The sequence below is a fragment of the Octopus bimaculoides genome, chromosome 7 (assembly GCF_046866305.1).
Source record: "Octopus bimaculoides isolate indiv1 chromosome 7, ASM4686630v1, whole genome shotgun sequence".
Taxonomy (NCBI): domain Eukaryota; kingdom Metazoa; phylum Mollusca; class Cephalopoda; order Octopoda; family Octopodidae; genus Octopus; species Octopus bimaculoides.
The window spans coordinates 15,604,571-15,623,126 of NC_142934.1; the positions used below are offsets into that span (position 1 = coordinate 15,604,571).

General features: G+C 35.5%; 1 long non-coding RNA gene across 1 annotated transcript; it reads right to left on the bottom strand.

Moving 5' to 3' along the window:
• Positions 1 to 1,188: 1,188 nt before the first annotated feature.
• On the bottom strand, positions 1,189 to 1,722 carry LOC149134585 (uncharacterized). Its single transcript, XR_016242536.1, has 2 exons — positions 1,586 to 1,722; positions 1,189 to 1,409 (listed from the first exon to the last, which is right to left on the bottom strand). It is a non-coding gene; the product is annotated as an uncharacterized LOC149134585 (long non-coding RNA).
• Between the last annotated feature and the right edge of the window lie 16,834 nt (positions 1,723 to 18,556).

Sequence of the window (18,556 nt, forward strand, 5' to 3'; positions counted from 1 at the left end):
TCCCAGAAAATTTGTGGACTTGCACGTATGTTAAGCAGAATCATAAGAGCAATGGACAAAACATCCTGTAATATTTCTTCCAGCTCTTTAGGTTCTGAGTTCAAATCTCTCTGAGGTTGATGGCATCAACTACCACCCTCCCTGCAAAATTGCTGACCTTGTGCTTAAATTAGAAATTAAAGGTGACGAGCCTGCAGAATCGTTACCACACTGGACAAAATGTTCAGCCACATTTCTTCCAGCTCTTTACATTTGGAGATCAAATGCCACTGAAGTCAACTTTGCCTTTCATCCTTTTGGGGGGGGGGGGGTCGATAAATTAAATACCAGTTGCATACTGCAGTCGATCTAATCGACTGGCTCCCTTCCTAAAAATTTCAGGCCTTGTGCCTAGAGTAGAAGAGAATAGAATAAGTACCAATTAATCATTGGGATCAATGTAATTGACTCCCTCCCCCAAAATTTGAGCACTTGTGCCTCTAGTAGAAAGAAAGAATTATTGCATAATTAGAAATTTTTGTTAAAGACAGCAAGCTGGCTTAATTATTAGCATGCTGGAGAAAAATGCTTAGCTTCATTTGTACCAGCTTCTTGTTCTGAGTTCAAATTCAACCAAAGTTGACTTTACCTTTCTTCCTTTCGGGGTGGATAAAATAAGTACCAGTTGAGCACTCGGATCCTTCCCTTATATTGCTGGCCTTGTGCCAAAATTTGAAACCATTATTATTGTCATTATCAAAGTGGTGGGTTAGCAAAATTGTTAGCATACCACACAAAATGCTTAGCAGGATTTCGTCAATCTTTACATTTTGAGTTCAAATACCGCCAAGGTCGATTTTGCCTTTCATCCTTTCGGAGTCAATAAATTAAGTACCAGCGAAACACTGGGATCAATGTAATTAACTAGACCCCCTCCCAAAAAATTTCAGGCTTTGTACCATTAGTAGAAAGGATTATTATTATCATTATTATTATTATTATTATTAAAGTGGTGAGTTAACAAAATTGTTAGCATGCCGCATAAAATGCTTAGTGGCATTTCATCAGTCTTTACATTTCTGTCTTTCATCTTTTTGGGGTCAAAGTAATCAACTTATCCCTCTCCAAAATTGCTGGCCTTGTAATAAAATTTGAAAGCATTATTATTATTATTATTGTGGTGATGGTATTGGTGGTGGTGGAGTGACAGGTACAATACAATGTCACACTAAATGCCTTTGCAGTATTTATTTAGGATATTTTTATAAATTTTCTAAGTTCAAATCCCACAACAGTTCACTTTGCATTTCATCCCCCCACCAGGGTTAATAAAATAAGCACCAGTCAAGTATTGATAAATTTAATTGACTGCATGCACTCCTATCAAAAAATTGGTGTGGCTGTATGCTATTTTGAGAAATTATTGTCACCTTCAACATTATCATTATCAATATGAACAATGGTGGTGGCCACACTATTAAATGCATTGCAGTATTTTAGTTTCGTCTGGTTGATTGTTGAATGTGTGTGTGTGTGTGTGTGTGTGCATGTATATATATATATATACATACACATATATATATATATATGTTTTGGTGTTGGCCACCTCCATTGTGTTTCACATTCTTACTGTTATCTATGACACCAATCCCTTAAATAATTCCTAATCTGAGATGCTGTTCCTGACTCGTTAATGTTAACCTACATATTAAATGCCTTTCTTTTATTGAAGCATACATATATAAATACATACATACACACACACACACACATTTATGTATATGTGTATATATATATATATATATATATTTATATGTATATATATATATATAAACATAAACATGCCCACACATACACATGGAAAATATTGTGAAAGTTTTGGGTGTAATATATCAAATACGGACTGTTAATAATGATATGATTTATTCTTTCTGATACTGTCTTTTAATTATCATACAAATTATTTTCTTTTCTTCTTTTTTTTCTTTTTTTTTTTTGTGGCATGGAAAAAAGCTAGCTTTTTTGAATAAAGATTGTTTTTTATTTATATTTCTTTCCACTGAAAAGGTTTAATTTGCTTTGGAGTATCAGCAATATATATATATATATATATATATATTTACGTAAATTGAAAACAGAACACAAAGGATATCGCGGTACACGTGTTTCAAGCTTTATACACAAACTGTCATTACATCAGTATATATTGTTGATATAAAGGATGGTTTAAAGCTATCTTTAGCCGCGTATGCATGCATACATACATATACATATATATATATATATATATATATATATATATATATATATATATATATATATATATTGATGTAATGAATATAGATATACATATGGACATGCATAAGTCTACATATGTTTTTGTTAAACCATGAACAAGATATTATCACAATTTTGTTTTTTGTTTTACATTTCAATCCTTTAATTTTCTTAAGTAAATTCTTACGTAATCAAAATTCCAAAGTACATAAATTTAAAAAAGAAAATGCAATTTAGGCTATTTTCAAAGAACTTCATATACATTTGGCGATCATTTTTGCAGTAGATATTCTGACAGTAATGTATAGTCATGAAATATTTTCCAACTTGTTAACATATTGTTAATAACATTATGTTAATGATTATTCATTTCTTTTTCTTTTTTTTAATTTTATTTCATTAATTCTCTTCTTTATTTTTTTTTTAATTAATTTCTTATTTCTGCAGATGCCTCTCCTTTTCAGTCTTATTTTCATTTAATTATTTTTTACACATTGAAGAAAACAAAGTTTATATATATATTGCAATCTAAATTATTTCAAAGCGTAAAATTGTTTGCTTTGGAAGGGTTTGTTTCCATTTTTATCCATTCTTTTTTCAGATTTTTATTTCTATTTTTAATCAGTTCTTCCAACTGATTAATTCATATGCAATTAATGTTCTTCAATTTAGTTAAAGCAATTCTCAGTAGTGGCAGAGACCCACGTTTGAATTTGAATTTGTACGATAGCAAACAAAAAGGCAATAATTTCTGTACAAGTATATACAATAATAAATGACAATTTATTTCATTTTTTCAAACCATTGTCTTTTCTGTCTTATTTTTGTCTTTCATACTTCTTTACTATATAACATCTCTTCTCATTTATTCTGTTGTTTCATTGTTATTTTTATTATTTATATTTTCCCATCTATTTTTTTTTCCATGATAGGACATGTTTAATGATCAGACTGCCTATGGATTCCATCTGTCTGTCATTGCTTGGATCGGTGATTTCCTATCAGATCAAACAATTATGGTGTGTGTGTGTGTTGATCGATCTTTCATACCACTCTACTCTAGTGCAGGGCCATGTTAACAACATTATGGGCCCCTGGGCAAACCAGTGCACTGGACCCTATAGCATTCATTTTTTTTTTCACAGACTACAGCATGTGTGTGTGTGAAGGCACATGGCTCAGCGGTTAGAACATTGGGCTCTCAATCATGAGTTAGTAAGTTTGATTCCTGGACCCGGCTTTGTGTTGTGTTCTTGAGCAAGACACTTTACTTCACATTACTCCCATTCACTCAGCTGTAGAAATGAATTGCAGCATCACTGGTACCAAGATGTATCAGCCTTTTCCTTTCCCTTGGATAACATTGGTGGCATGGAGACTGGAGGCTGGTATGCATGGGCAACAGCTGGTCTTACATAAACAACCTTACCTGGACTTGTGCCTCAGAGGGTAACTTTCTAGGTGCAATCCCATGGCCATTCATGACCAAAGGGGGTCAATATATATATATATATATATATATATATATGTGTGTGTGTGTGTATGTGGTCTGATCAATAAGTATCAAGACTGTTGCCATAGTAATGAAGCTAAAGCACACAGAGTAAAGCTGCTTTACATAGATTGACCTTGAACTCTGCTGTGCATGTGCACTAAGCTTTAACATTCTAGCTCACTTCTGCTGTTTACAGCAGTGCTTGGAAGGAATGTGTGTAGTGTGTGATCGTCACAGTGTCCATGACAGAGAAAGTTGAGCAGAGAATCTGCATTAAATTTTGACAAGAGCTTGGCAATAACTGCTCAGAAGCCTACGCAAAGTTGCAGAAAGTGTATGAAGAGGAGTGTATAAGCTGAGAAAATGTCGATAGGGCTGAACGTTCTGGGAGATCCACAACCAGCAGAACTGAGAAAAACATCGCAGATATGCATACAGTTCTGAGGGGAAATCGTCAACTCACCATCTGTGAGTTATCAAAGGATGTGTAGATTAGTTACGGTTCAGTTCTGTCCATTATCACTGAACATTTGGGTTTAAGACATGTGTCTGCCAAGTTTGTGCCAAAACTGCTTTCAGCTAGCCAAAAAGACACTCGGGTTTCAGTTGCACAAGATCTCCTTGATTGTGTCGAGAACACTGAAAACTTTTTGAAAACAATCATAACAGGTGATGAATCGTGGGGTCTATGGCTATGACCCCGAAACAAAGACTCAGTCTTCACCGTAGAAGATCCCAACCTCTCCAACATCGAAGAAAACAAGAATGAGTCAAAGTAATGTGAAGACACTGTTGACTATTTTCTTCAAGTACAAGGGAATTGTTTATCATGAATATGTTCCGCCAGGGCAAACAGTAAACAAGGAGCACTACCGTGATGTTTTGTGGGGTACTATTTGTCAGAAAAGGCCACAATTGCATGCGTCTGATGAGTGGCAATGCATCTTCCCATTCAGCACAGTTAGTTATTGTTTTTGTCTAGGCACAGCATTTCCCAGGTCCAACAGCAACCATATTCCCCATGTCTTGCCCCTAGTGACTTTTTCTTCTTTTCAAAAATCAAATCCCACTCGAAAGGAAGATTTCAAGATGCCATTCAAAACACGTTGTATTTCACAAACAATACACAATGCTTCAAGCGAACTACATTACTCTCCTACATATATCTGGGGGGGGGGGGGGGTACGCGTGTGTGTGTGTGTATACACATATGTGTGTGTGTACCTCTGTGTTTGTCTCCCACTACCACTTAACAACTAGTGTTGGTTTGTTTACATCCCCATAACTTAGCAGTTCAACAGAAATGACCAACAGAGTAATTATTGGACTTAAAAATAAGTACTGAGCTCAATTTATTTGGCTAAAACTCTTCAAGGTGGTGCTCCAGCATGGCCACAGTTTAGAGCCTAAAACAAGTTACAGATAAAAAAAAAGATACACATAGACAGACTGTCACCATCATTATTAGTCTCTATAAGACAAGAGAGTGACAGATCTATTAATAAAAGCACAGCTGGTAGAACAAGTGCTAAGCAATAATTTTTCTTTTTTACTACCAATCATTGTATGTCTTAAAATAGAACATGATCCAGCTTACCTCCCTTCTTTTCACACACACATATGCATTCATATAAACATATACAAACACACATACGTATGCACACACACACACACACACACACACACACACACACACACACACACACACGCCGGCTATTTTACACACCACCCCAAGGCTTGAATGCCATTGAAGCTGTCTGGTAAAACACTTCAACTGATTCAGCTTATCTCAGAATTAAGATGTATCTTTGGAACATAATTTACTGCTGCTCTTTATGTGTGTGTGTGTGTTTTAATGAGAGTTGAAGTAAAGGAAATGGACAGTTTAGAGTTAATAATAATAATAACAATAATAATAATAATAAAATAATAATGATGATAATGGTAGCGGTGATGTTGGTGGTGGTGGTGGTGGTGGTCATGAGAACAACAACAACAGCAGCAGCAGCAGTAGTAGTAGTAGTAGTAGTAGTAGTAGTAGTAGTAGTAGTAGTAGCAGTAGTAGTAGTAAATAAACTGAAATAAAGAAATGTTTTAAAATGAATAAACAGTAATTTTTTTTAAAGAAAGAAAGAATGAAAGAAAGAAAGAAAGAAAGAAGATGGAATGTAATAAAAAAGGGTAAAATTTTTGAATTAAAGACAAATCAATAAAGTAAATTAGTAGAAAACTAATTTCCTTTGACTTTTTTAAAGACTCCATCAATTATTTGTGGCAGCAGGAGTTTTTCTTTGCTTTCTATATTTTTTTAACTCTTAGTTAGGGTTTGTATTAACAATTTTTTTTGCTCATATTTACCGACTTCTTTTTCTTTTGTTTTTCATGAATTTAGAGTTAGTTTGGGGGACTGATAATAATTTTATAGTATTTTATAGCATTTTTTTTGTTTGTTTGTGTATGTATGCACATGTGTGTGTGTGTGTTTGATTTGTGGTCCTTATTTTCACATATTCTTCTATGAGGACTTACCGTTTGCTATTTTGGTATTAATGCCACAAATTAAATTTTGACCCTAAATAGATGACTTTTATTGGCATGCGTTGCTCACCAATGCTGTCAAACCTCTGGCCCACAGATATTGTACTCTATTCTCATTCTGCCTCATCTACTGTTATTTTGGTAACCACTGCTCCTTTAGAGCTGCCCAGTCTTAGTCAACCTCTGTTAACCCTTTAGCATTCAGATTTCTATGTCAAATGTATTGCTTATTTATTGCCATTGTTTTGAATTAGTCGTGTATTATCTTGTAGCTTTAAGATTTCAGTTATGGGATTACTCTACTCTTTTACTATTTTACTTGTTTCAGTCATTTGACTGTGGGCCATGCTGGAGCACCGCCTTTAGTCGACAAATCGACCTTGGGACTTATTCTTTGGAAGCCTAGTACTTATTCTATCAGTCTCTTATGCCGAACCGCTAAGTTACGGGGATGTAAACACACCAGCATCGGTTGTCAAGCGATGTTGGGGGGGAGGGGGTGACAAACACAGACACACAAACATATACACATACATATATATATATATATATATACATATATATGACAGGCTTCTTTCAGTTTCCATCTAACAAATCCACTCACAAGGCTTTGGTCGGCCCGAGGCTATAGTAGAAGACACTTGCCCAAGGTGCCATGCAGTGGGACTGAACCTGGAACCATGTGGTTGGTAAGCAAGCTACCTACCACACAGCCACTCCTGGATTGCTTACTTTTAGAATGAGTTTGTAAAGTAAATGCAAGAGACTGCATTTGGCCAGTTTGAACATAAAACTGGTAGAATATGTTGGCTGGATATGACCGGTTTAAATGCTAAAGGGTTAAAGTATATTAGATTCAATTAACTCTATCCCTTCTCTCACTTTTTCATTAATTCAAAGTGAGTTTTGGTAACTGGTGATAATTTTATATTAATTTTTGAATTTTTTGTTTTTAATGTATAAATATAATTGTGGAGGGTGCACGTAAAAGCACCCATTACACTCTCGGAGTGGTTGGCATTAGGAAGGGCATCCAGCTATAGAAACTCTACCAAATCAGATTGGAGCCTGGTGCAGCCATTTGGTTCACCAGTCCTCAGTCAAATCGTCCAACCCATGCTAGCATGCAAAGCAGACGTTAAACAATGATGATGATGATGATGATGATGATGCATTATCTTTTAGCTTCAATATTTCAACAATGCTACTGTTCACTTTCAGAATCACATTGTAGAATAGGTGTTAAAGGCTGGATCTGGCTGATTTAAACTTAAAACAGGTAGAATATTTGGATTGGGTATAGCCAGTTGAAATGCTAAAGGGTTAATCCCTAAACAGATGGCTTTTATTCTCAGAAGTTGCCCACCAAATATATTGATAAACCCTGTTCCTCAAAAACTGACTGATCTTATAAACCTCTATTAAAACTGGCATTCCATCAGTTACGGTGATGGGGGTTCCAGTTCATCCAGTTAATGAAATGGAATGGCCTGCTCGTGAAGTTAACATGTAAGTGGCTGAGCACTCCACTTAAACCAGTAAAAAATAAAAGCCAACAAAATATTCTGGAAGAGATCAACCATCTCTGCTTTCTTGCACACACACACAAAAAGTAAAATAAAAACCCTGGCAGACCAATAAATTGATGCAGTCTAACTAATAATAAAAGTTAAAAATAAAATATATCAAATATTCATTTACTTAATTATAAAATCTACTAATGACTGCTGCAGCATTTTTTTTGTTTGTTTTTTTGTTTTGTTTTCCATTCTCTACCAGTTTCAGTCAAACTGTGTAACCCATGCCAGCATGGAAAGCAGACACTAAATGATGATGATGGATGCTTCTGTAACTTTGCTTTTTTCTAAGTAGGGTTACTGGACCTGCACAAAATCTATTTTCACATCTGAGAAGAGGTGGTCCATATTAGTCTGGTCTCTATCCTTTGACCTGTCCAGCATGGCCCTACCAGGAGCATGCACTCTACTAGCATAGTTCTTGGGGTTATTGAGGCACACAAAGGACCACACGGAAACAAGGACTCAACTTTGTGGTGGATTGTACAGTCTACCTAGGTACAAATAAGTAAACTGGGATAGATTGGAAGCATGAAGTAGCACAATTTATCAATGTATACTGTAGTAATGGGAATAGTATCAGCTGTTTCTATCCTCAATTCATTTATCTCCTCAGATCATGCAAGCAATTGTAACCAAGTCTCTCTCAAATTACACCCATCACCTTAAAAACAAAGAAGACGACATTGAATAATGCAGACCCTAATATAGAAAAAGATGGCATGATAACAACTGAAATGTCTTAGCTATTGGGTTGCATAATGAGGAACGGTCTAAGAATAAACAACATTTTGTAGCAGAAGGACACATGAGACCTTCAGAAGAATTCCTATTGTTAACTAAACTGTAAAAAAAAAAGTCTTTTAAGAAAGGATAACAGTCTTAGCTATTGTTTAACCCTTTAGCATTTATATTACTCTGTCAAATGTAAAAGTTATCCATTCATATTGTTTTAAACTAATCATGCATTATCTCATAGCTTTAATATTTCAATGACGTGATTGTTTATTTTTAGAATACCATTGTAGGATAGGTGTGAGTGTCTGGATCTGGCCAGTTTGAACATATAACAGGTAGAATTAGTTAGGCCAGACATGGCTGGTTTAAATGTTAAAGGTTAAATAACAGTCTTTGTTTTTGTTTCAGTCACAATCTTAATTACTGTACAATAGTCATAACAATGATTCTGATAACTATCTTAGCTCCTGCTTCAATAACACTTTCTGCTACTGTTTCAACTACAATTATTGTTATTTAAATATCAGTCTTAGATATTGTTCATATGACAGTTATTATGACTGTTTCAATAAGAGTTTTCGCTTCTGCTTAAATAACAGGCTTTGTTACGATTTCAATAAGAAACATTGCTACTGTTTAAACAAGGTTTTGCTGCTGTTTAACAATTTTTGCTCCTTTTTAAATAACAAGCTTTTGTTACTGTTTCAATTACAATCATTGCTGCTGTTTAAACAACAGTTTTTGATAGTATTTCACTAACAGTTGTTCTGTTCAGTAAGCACTCAACATATCTGATTCCTGTATAAAGGTTGGGTTGTAATAATTAGGTGAATCTTTGTCTGCATACCTGACACACTGCATCAGTGATATGTATTGATTACTTTAGGGCAATACTTGAATGCTACTTCAAGGGATTCTTCTATCATCTCCTGCATCAATTGATGAGACCTTTGAGAGCTCTCTCACAAGGGTTGGGTTTGTTTATTTATTCATTTATTATTTTATTGAAATATTTGCTTGTCATTTTTTTTGTCTGCTCTCTTCTAATGAAACACTCAATAAGTACACATGCATCCGCATGTATCTGCATATTCATCACACACTTAAAACATATACACTCGCAGGTATGTGATTACATAGGAAATGTTTCCTAATTGTTTTTGTTTTTAATTATTATATTCATTTAAAATGCTAAGTTAAAGGTGGGGCAATGAGGTTTTAGTAGTACGTGACTTTTTAATGAGCTGTTATGTTTGTGAATGCATGTGTGTGTGTATGTGAAATATTGTACAAATATATAGTGTCACAGCTATAATACAAAGCTTGGCAACTACACCTCTCATATTCACAAACACACGCACACACACACACATCTAATTAATTTACAAACCTAAAAGAGAAAGAAGGAGGCGCAATGGCCCAGTGGTCAGGGCAGCGGACTCGCGGTTGGAGGATTGTGGTTTCGATTCCCAGACCTCTGTTGTATTCTTTCGCCCCAACTTTCTCTCACTCTTTCTTCCTGTTTCTTGAGTAATGTTGCGATGGACTGGTGGGGACACATACACCATAGAAACCGGGAAACCACGCCCATGAGCCTGGCTAGGCTTTAAAAGGGCGCAAAAGGAGAATAGAGAGAGAAAGAGACTTAAGATCAGTGGTTCTTAATCATTCTTTAGCTATGGACCACTTTCATTCCTATTTTACTCAGGTAGGCTCTCATAGCCATTCAATGTTTAAAAAAACCCATTGTACTTTTTATAATTAAATATTATTAGGAATTGTATAAAAACATTGTTAAAATAATTTGTGCATTGTAGAAGTAAGACCAATTTATTGCACATAATTTTAACTACAAAATCTCATATAGACCCCACCAAGGGTCATATGGACCCCAGTTGAGATCCATTGTCTTAGATGGTCACTCAACTTGGTGAGAAGTATCGACAGTATCTTTAGACTAGCTGGCCCCATGCCATCAAAAATGATGGCTAATTGTAGTATTTGTTACTGAAAGAATGCTAGTTTGAACATACAAACATCCACATACTTCCCTTGTACATGCACACACATACACACATATACTCACACAGAGTTGAAACGCTGTTTGATTTTTCTTTTCAGTGTTGAATGTTCGCCATCCCACTTCCATTGCGCACACACACACAATGTACGTATGTATGCATGTATAAGTCTATGTGCATGTGTGTTTGTGTTTATCCCCCACCACTACATACAAGTGGTATTTGTTTGTTTATGTCCCCATAACTTAGCAGTTTGGCATAAGAAACTGATAGAATAACTGACAGGCTTTAAAAAATAAGGACTGCAAGTTGATTTGTTTGACTATACTGAGATACCACTTCAGCATAGTCATGGTCCAGTGACTGCAACAAGCAAATGATAAAGATTAGAAAAATTAACTAATTACAATTTTTAGAGAATTTTTAGGCATAGGAGTGGCTGTGTGGTAAGTAGCTTGCTTACCAACCACATGGTTCTGGGTTCATTCCCACTGCGTGGCACCTTGGGCAAGTGTCTTCTACTATAGCCTCGGGCCGACCAAAGCCTTGTGAGTGGATTTGGTAGATGGAAACTGAAAGCCCGTCGTATATATGTGTGTGTGTGTATATGTTTGTGTGTCTGTGTTTGTCCCACCTAGCATTGCTTGACAACCGATGCTGGTGTGTTTATGTCCCCGACACTTAGCGGTTCAGCAAATGAGGCCGATAGAATAAGTACTAGGCTTACAAAGAATAAGTCCTGGGTCGATTTGCTCAACTAAAAGGCAGTGCTCCAGCATGGCCGCAGTCAGATGACTGAAACAAGTAAAAGAGTAAAAGAGAGAATATATATTTTTTCATATAAGTATATTCTATTTTAAAAATAAAAGAAAAAAATTGGTGTAATTATATTACAAAAAAACGAAGTAGGAAAATCAAGACATGATCTGAGCCAACATATATTGGTCAATGTAGGAGCTACTAAACCAAATTCTATTGGCCTTCATAATAATTGTACACATGTGTAATTAGAGCTGTTTCTTGATTAATCTGATATGCCATTGTGCTATAATGAATCCAGGCAGCAGATGTCTTCTCGCTAAACTGTTTGTATAGCCATTCCTTTATATAAAGAACTATATCAGATATCAATCTCCTTCAATTCACTGAGATAATTACTTACATATTTTATGACACATTAACTAATTAATGTGTTAATGAGCTAAGATATAACAAAGGAAATATATTTATTAAGAATGAACAAAAAAAAAATCTGGAATAAAGGAAAAAGATAACAAAAGTGATGAAGACATCTGTTTACATATTCTTTTCTACTCTAGGCACAAGGCCCGAAATTTTGGGGGAGGGGGGCCCAGTCGATTAGATCGACCTCAGTATGCAACCCTGAAAGGATGAAAGGCAAAGTCGACTTTGGCAGAATTTGAACTCAGAACGTAAAGACAGATGAAATACCGCTAAGCATTTTGCCTGACGTGCTAACATTTCTGCCAGCTCACCGCATTCATAAGCGAAATATTATTATTAGTATTAGTATTAAGGCGGCGAGCTGGTAGAATCTTTAGCACGCCAGGCAAAATGCTTAGTGGTATTTCGTCTGTCTTTACGTTCTGAGTTCAAATTCCACCAAAGTCAACTAAGCCTTTCATCCTTTCAGGGTCAATAAAATAGGTACCAGTTGCATACTGGGGATCAATCTAATTGACTGGCTCTCTCCCATCAAATTTCAGGCCTTGTGCCTATAGTAGAAAGGATTATTATTATTATTATTATTATTATTATTATTATTATTGTTCAGTAGTTTTATTTTTATAACGTGCTTTCACTTCACTACCGAGCGCAGCTCTGTGCACCTTGGGTATGTGCTGTGGTGCTCTTATGTTTACTGTATTGAAAGTGTTTTGTGTAGAATGTGTGCAGTACCCAGTAGTGCAATTTTCTGTATGTTATATATATTTGTAAGTCCTGGTATTTTTGTTATGTATTTGTCTGAATATTTATTATTGTTATTGTTATTGTTATTATAATAATAATAATAATAATAATAATAAAAAAAAAAAAAAAAAAGAAGGTGGTAAGCTGGCAGAATCATTAGCACGCTGGACAAAATGCTTAGCAGTATTTCGCTTGCCTCTACATTCTGAGTTCAAATTCCGCCAAGGTCAACTTTGTCTTTCATCCTTTCGAGGTTGATAAATTACATGGTCGATGTAATCGATTAGTCACCTCCCATGAAATTTCAGGCTTTGTGGCTATAGTAGAAAAGATTATTATTATTATTATCATTAAGGCAGTGAGCTGGCAGAATTGTTAGCATGCTGGACAAGATGTTTAGTTGTAGTTTGCTCATCGCAGCATTGAGTTCAAATTCCACCGAGGTCAACTTTGCTTTTCATCCTTTCATGGTTGTTAAATTATGTACCAGTGAAACACTGGGGTTGATGTAATTGATTTATCCCTTCCCCCTAAATGGCTACCCTTGTGGCAAAATTTGAAACCATTATTATTATTATTATTATTAGTCAAGAGTTAAATCATTTAACCAATCAATTGTTTGATTAACTGTTCAATCAATTGTTCAGCTGGTTTGTCAGACTTCTTTTGTTGCAATTTGTGACCCCCATCATTGACATACCCAAGTAACTCCAGGTCAGTCTTATTACCACCAAACTTTAGTTTTGTCATGCATGAGTGAAAGAGTGAGTGAGCATGCATGATGTGTTGGGGTGTTTTTATGGTTAGTATCTCTATAAGCAGATTCTGTGTATGTATGTATATGTACATGTGTGCAAGTCAGTTTGTGCGTGCATACACATGCCTTTTGTCACTTTTTGCCGTTGTTTTTTATGGATCATATTTTACAACTTATGGCTGTCAGATTTGTATTCTTATCTCTTAGATCTGAAGGGAATGAATACATGAAGTCACATATATAATAGAAAAATGGCTGACACTAAATAGCAAATACGAGAGAAATAACAATTATCCAACCACCACCAACACCATCACCAACCTCCAAACATAAATTCCCTCACCATTATATAGAACTGTGGGTGTTGTGTGTGTGTGTATGTGAGCATGTGTTTGAGAGGTCATGTGCTGGTTTGTATATATATAGATATATATCATCACCATCATCATCATTTAATGTCCTATTTCCATGCTGGCATTGATTGGATGGTTGTATATATACACTTTTGAGGGTGGGTGAACAAAAATTTGTTTTGGAGTTCAGAAATATCTCCAGATGAAGGGGATTCTTCAGGATCATCCATTTCTCCATTAAGCAGAGCATACAACCTCTGCTGCAGCTAAAATACTGCCTACATTTTCCAATCCTCTTCCAGTTGATCTTCATATATCACCGCTTTTTCCTTTAACAATCAAATGTGTTTAGTTGATGTTGTGACACTTCACCTTTCCAGATATTAAAGGAGAACCTGTAGTTGTTCAGTGAGGTCTTGAAGGGGTCTTCTGTTACTCCAACATATCGTTGCACTTGTATTGTCATACTGGGATCCTGGGTACAATTTCCACTTCATACACAACAATTCCTGTATCAAATTGGCTATTAAACAGTCATGTGTTGTTACCTCTGCATAAACAATCTACCTCCGTGCTTGATTTATGGCATTTAGCTAGGATCTGTTTCATATTAGGAATTGTCTTTCAACTATAAGGTGACTTCACTTGGATTGCTTTATAGAGAAGTGGAAGTCTTCTCTTAAGTCATTCTTAATCTTTCTTAGCAAATATTTACTAAATTGATCTCTGGTTTAAAGGGGTTTATCAAACGACACTTGGGGCTGGAGGCGAAGTTCAGTTTGTAATCTAAAATTGTAATAAAAGCATTCCTCTCAGCTAAAGTCTCTAACCTAATCTAAGTGCTGTCAGTTTGACTTCATTGTTAATGTTATCATCGGCCTGAGAGGCTGCCCTACTGAAATTATTGCAAAACATCATTTCTTCAGTTACTATTCATACACCATATTTTCTACCCTGTATGAATTTTTAGTCGTATCACAAAGGAGCAAAGTTTTATCAAAATTTGATATCTGATCTTCAGTACAAAAGACCTCTAGCTATACCATCCCAATAATCATGTCTCATGATTGTTTGATTCCACTTTCTGCCTCAGGAAGGTCTGAGCTTGCCCAAAACTACTCAGTAACTTAACTTGACTAAGACATGGTTCTTATTACATAATACTGCATTCAAACCCATACCCACTCTATCATATATATTAAACGTGGTTGCTTTTTTACTCATGAACTCTCTTTGGATAACTATATCTGTGTGTGTGGTGTGTAATATATATATATATATATAGAATCAATCATGCATGCATATCTATATTCATACATACATAGATATATAGGTATCAATCACGCAAATGTATATCCATCCATCCATATATATATATCATCATCATCATCATCGTTTAACGTCTGCTTTCCATGCTAGCATGGGTTGGACGATTTGACTGAGGACTGGTGTTTATATATATATATATTATACATATCACACAAATTGCACAGTCACACATTATTACATACATATAGGCATGTAGTACACATATATACATGTATATACATTAAGCGCATGCATATTTATGTCCATGCATTAAATACATTATATATCATACATAAGCATGTGCACACACATATAAATATTCATATTTAAACACCCCTAGAGAGAGTTTTTGTCTTCTAATTGCAAAGACAATCTCAGTTAATCGAACTGAAATTTTTCATCTCATTATATTACAAATGCAGGGTTCTACCATATATATATATATATATATATATATATATATATATATATATAGTATGCATAATACTCCCCTGAGGTACAAACGAATATATTGTTCTGCTTCTGATATACAGTCAACCATACTGGAAGATAACTATGAATATAAAACAGTAAAGCGGAAGGGGAAAAGGTGAGACAATTTTCTTTCTCTTTTCCCTAACAAAAATATCAAGAAGAAAAAAAATAGTAATTTATGAGGAAATGCTTTAAGAAAATATTATAAATCAATATAAGGATATATTTTTGAACGGTTTGGTTTATATATAGTACAAAATTCAACGTTACCATATTTTTAAAATGTTTTATTTGCTCGATTTTAATTCATCCTCTTCTTCTTCACCACCACCACCACCACCGCCATCATTTCTTTTCTTCAGTCCAGTCATATTTTTGTTCTTAAGAGATTAACTATTAAATTTAAGTTTAATGGAAATTACTGCTTATGGAAATAACAAATTAGGGGCGCATTAAAGCAAAAGTGATAAAAATATATGATTGCCTTGCTTTATTCTCCTTTACTAACTTAAAAGCCATTAGTGTTTATTTGCATTGTTGATGGTCAATATCAAGAAACTAAAGATATCTTGTAATAACAATGATAGAAAATACTTATTAATATTCTAATCTATGAAGCAAATTTTTTTCTAGTAACTTACCGTAGGAGTGGCTGTGTGGTAAGTAGCTTGCTTACCAAACACATGGTTCCAGGTTCAGTCCCACTGCGTGGCATCTTGGGCAAGTGTCTTCTACTATAGCCTCGGGCCGACCAAAGCCTTGTGAGTGGATTTGGTAGACGGAAACTGAAAGAAGCCTGTCGTATGTATGTATATATATATATATATATATATATGTGTGTGTGCATGTCTGTGTGTCAGTGTTTGTCCCCCCAACATCGCTTGACAACCGATGCTGGTGTGTGTTTACGTCCCCGTAACTTAGCGGTTTGGCAAAAGTGACCGATAGAATAAGTACTAGGCTTACAAAGAATAAGTCCTGGGGTCGATTTGCTTGACTAAAGGCGGTGCTCCAGCATGGCCACAGTCAAATGACTGAAACAAGTGAAAGAGTAAAAAAAAAAAAAAAGAATAATGTATGAAAGATTTCTTGTTTAAAACCCAGAGCAATATTTGAAGAGGAGAAGGCAGTGAGCTAACAGAATCATTATGGCACCAGACAAAATGCTTAGCAGCATTTTTCGGTCTTACATTCTGAGTTTGAAATGTCACCAAGGCCGACTTTGCCTTTCATCCTATCAGCTTTAATAAAATAAGTACCAGGGAAGCACTGGGGGTCAATATAACTGACTTTGTCTGCTCCCCTAAAAATTGCTGGCCTTGTACCAAAATTAGAAAGGCATATTTGAAGAGGGGTGGGGCCTTGAGTTACTTAATCCAAACCTATATACTACCAATTCTTTATCTGAAAATTTGGATGAAGGAAAATGCTAACTTAAGCAAGGTTTGAACCCAGAACCAAGAAAGATGAATCTAAATATTGTAATAAATCATTTAGACCAGTGGTTGCCAAAAATGGGCAGTAATGCCCTGCCAGGAGTGATGGAAAGATCCAGGGAAGTGTTGAAGAAAAATAAAATGATAATGAGATTAATTAGGTAAATTTTTATTAGTGAAATATTGTTGTTTTGAATTTGCAGCAGAGAGTAGTCTGCATTTGCGGGGCAAGGAATGAGGCCTCATGGCCAAGAGGGTGGCAGCCTGAAAAAGTTTGGAAATCACTGATTTAGTCCTTTGGTCTCCTAGTTCAGCCATCATCAGAGCCTTTTTTTAGTGTATGTAATAATATCTTACTGAAGAAGAATAACATGCAATCAGATGCATCAACTTAAAAATACGACATCATAATATCAGTTTTGGAGAGATGAAAGGTTAAAGCTGACCCAAGCATGGTGTGAACTTGGAAGGACAAAACTAAATATTCTAATGAATTTAGTCCAATACTCTCCAAGTTTAGAAATATACAATATGAGGTCTGATCAATAAATATCCGAACTTTTGCTATAGTAATGAAGCTAAAACACACAGAGTAAAGCCGTTTGGCAAATATTGACCTTGAATTCTGCTGTGCATGTGCACTAAGTTTTAACATTCTAGCTCACTTCCGTTGTTTACAGCAGTGCTTGGAAGGAAGGTGTGTAGCATGTGATCGTCACATTGATCATGACAGAGAAAGTTGTCATGCCGATACCTGGTCAGAGGCCTCCACAAAGTTGTAGAAAGTGTATGAGCCACATACAAGTGACCGAGTGGTTCAGACGTTTCCAAGATGGCTGAAAAAATGTTGATACTGACGAATGTTCTGGGAGACCTACAACCAGCAGAACTGAGAAAAACACCACAGATGTGCGTGCAGCTGTGAGGGGTAATCATCGAATCACCATCCGTGAGTTATCAGAGGATGTCCAGATTAGTCACGGTTCAGTTCAGTCCATTATCACTCAAGATTTGGGTATGAGACGCATGTCTGCCAAGTTTGTGCTAAAACTGCTTTCAGCTGACCAAAAAAGACACTCGGGTTTCAGTTGCACAAGATCTCCTTGATTGTGTCAAGAACTATGAAAACCTTCTGAAAACTTTGCGTAAGCCTCTGAGCTAGTACTGCCAAGCTTTTGGCAAAATTTGACGCAAATTCTCCGCTCAACATTCTCCGTGATGGGCAATGCGATGATCACACGCTACACACTTTCCTTCCAAGCACTGCTGTAAACAGTGGAAGTGAACTAGAATGTTAAAACTTAGTGTGCATGCACAGCAGAGTTCAAGGTCAATCTGTGCTAAACAGCTTCACTCTACGTGTTTCAGCTTCGTTACTATGGCAACAATCCGGATACTTATTGATCAGACCACATATATCATTTTTCAGTATGTAATGATTATTTCTAATACTGATACAAGACCATAAATTTAAGAAAGGAAGGAGATATTTGGTTGTATTTGTGTGTAATACTAACACCTAGCTGGAGTGTAATACTAAAAAATTGCCTGTGAGTAGCATTAAAAATTTGTCTGTGTGTTTCACTGACAAATTGTGCATATTTATAAAGCTAAAAAATTATGTATATGTAAAGGTGATAGATTTTCTCAGTGTAACATTGATAAACTATG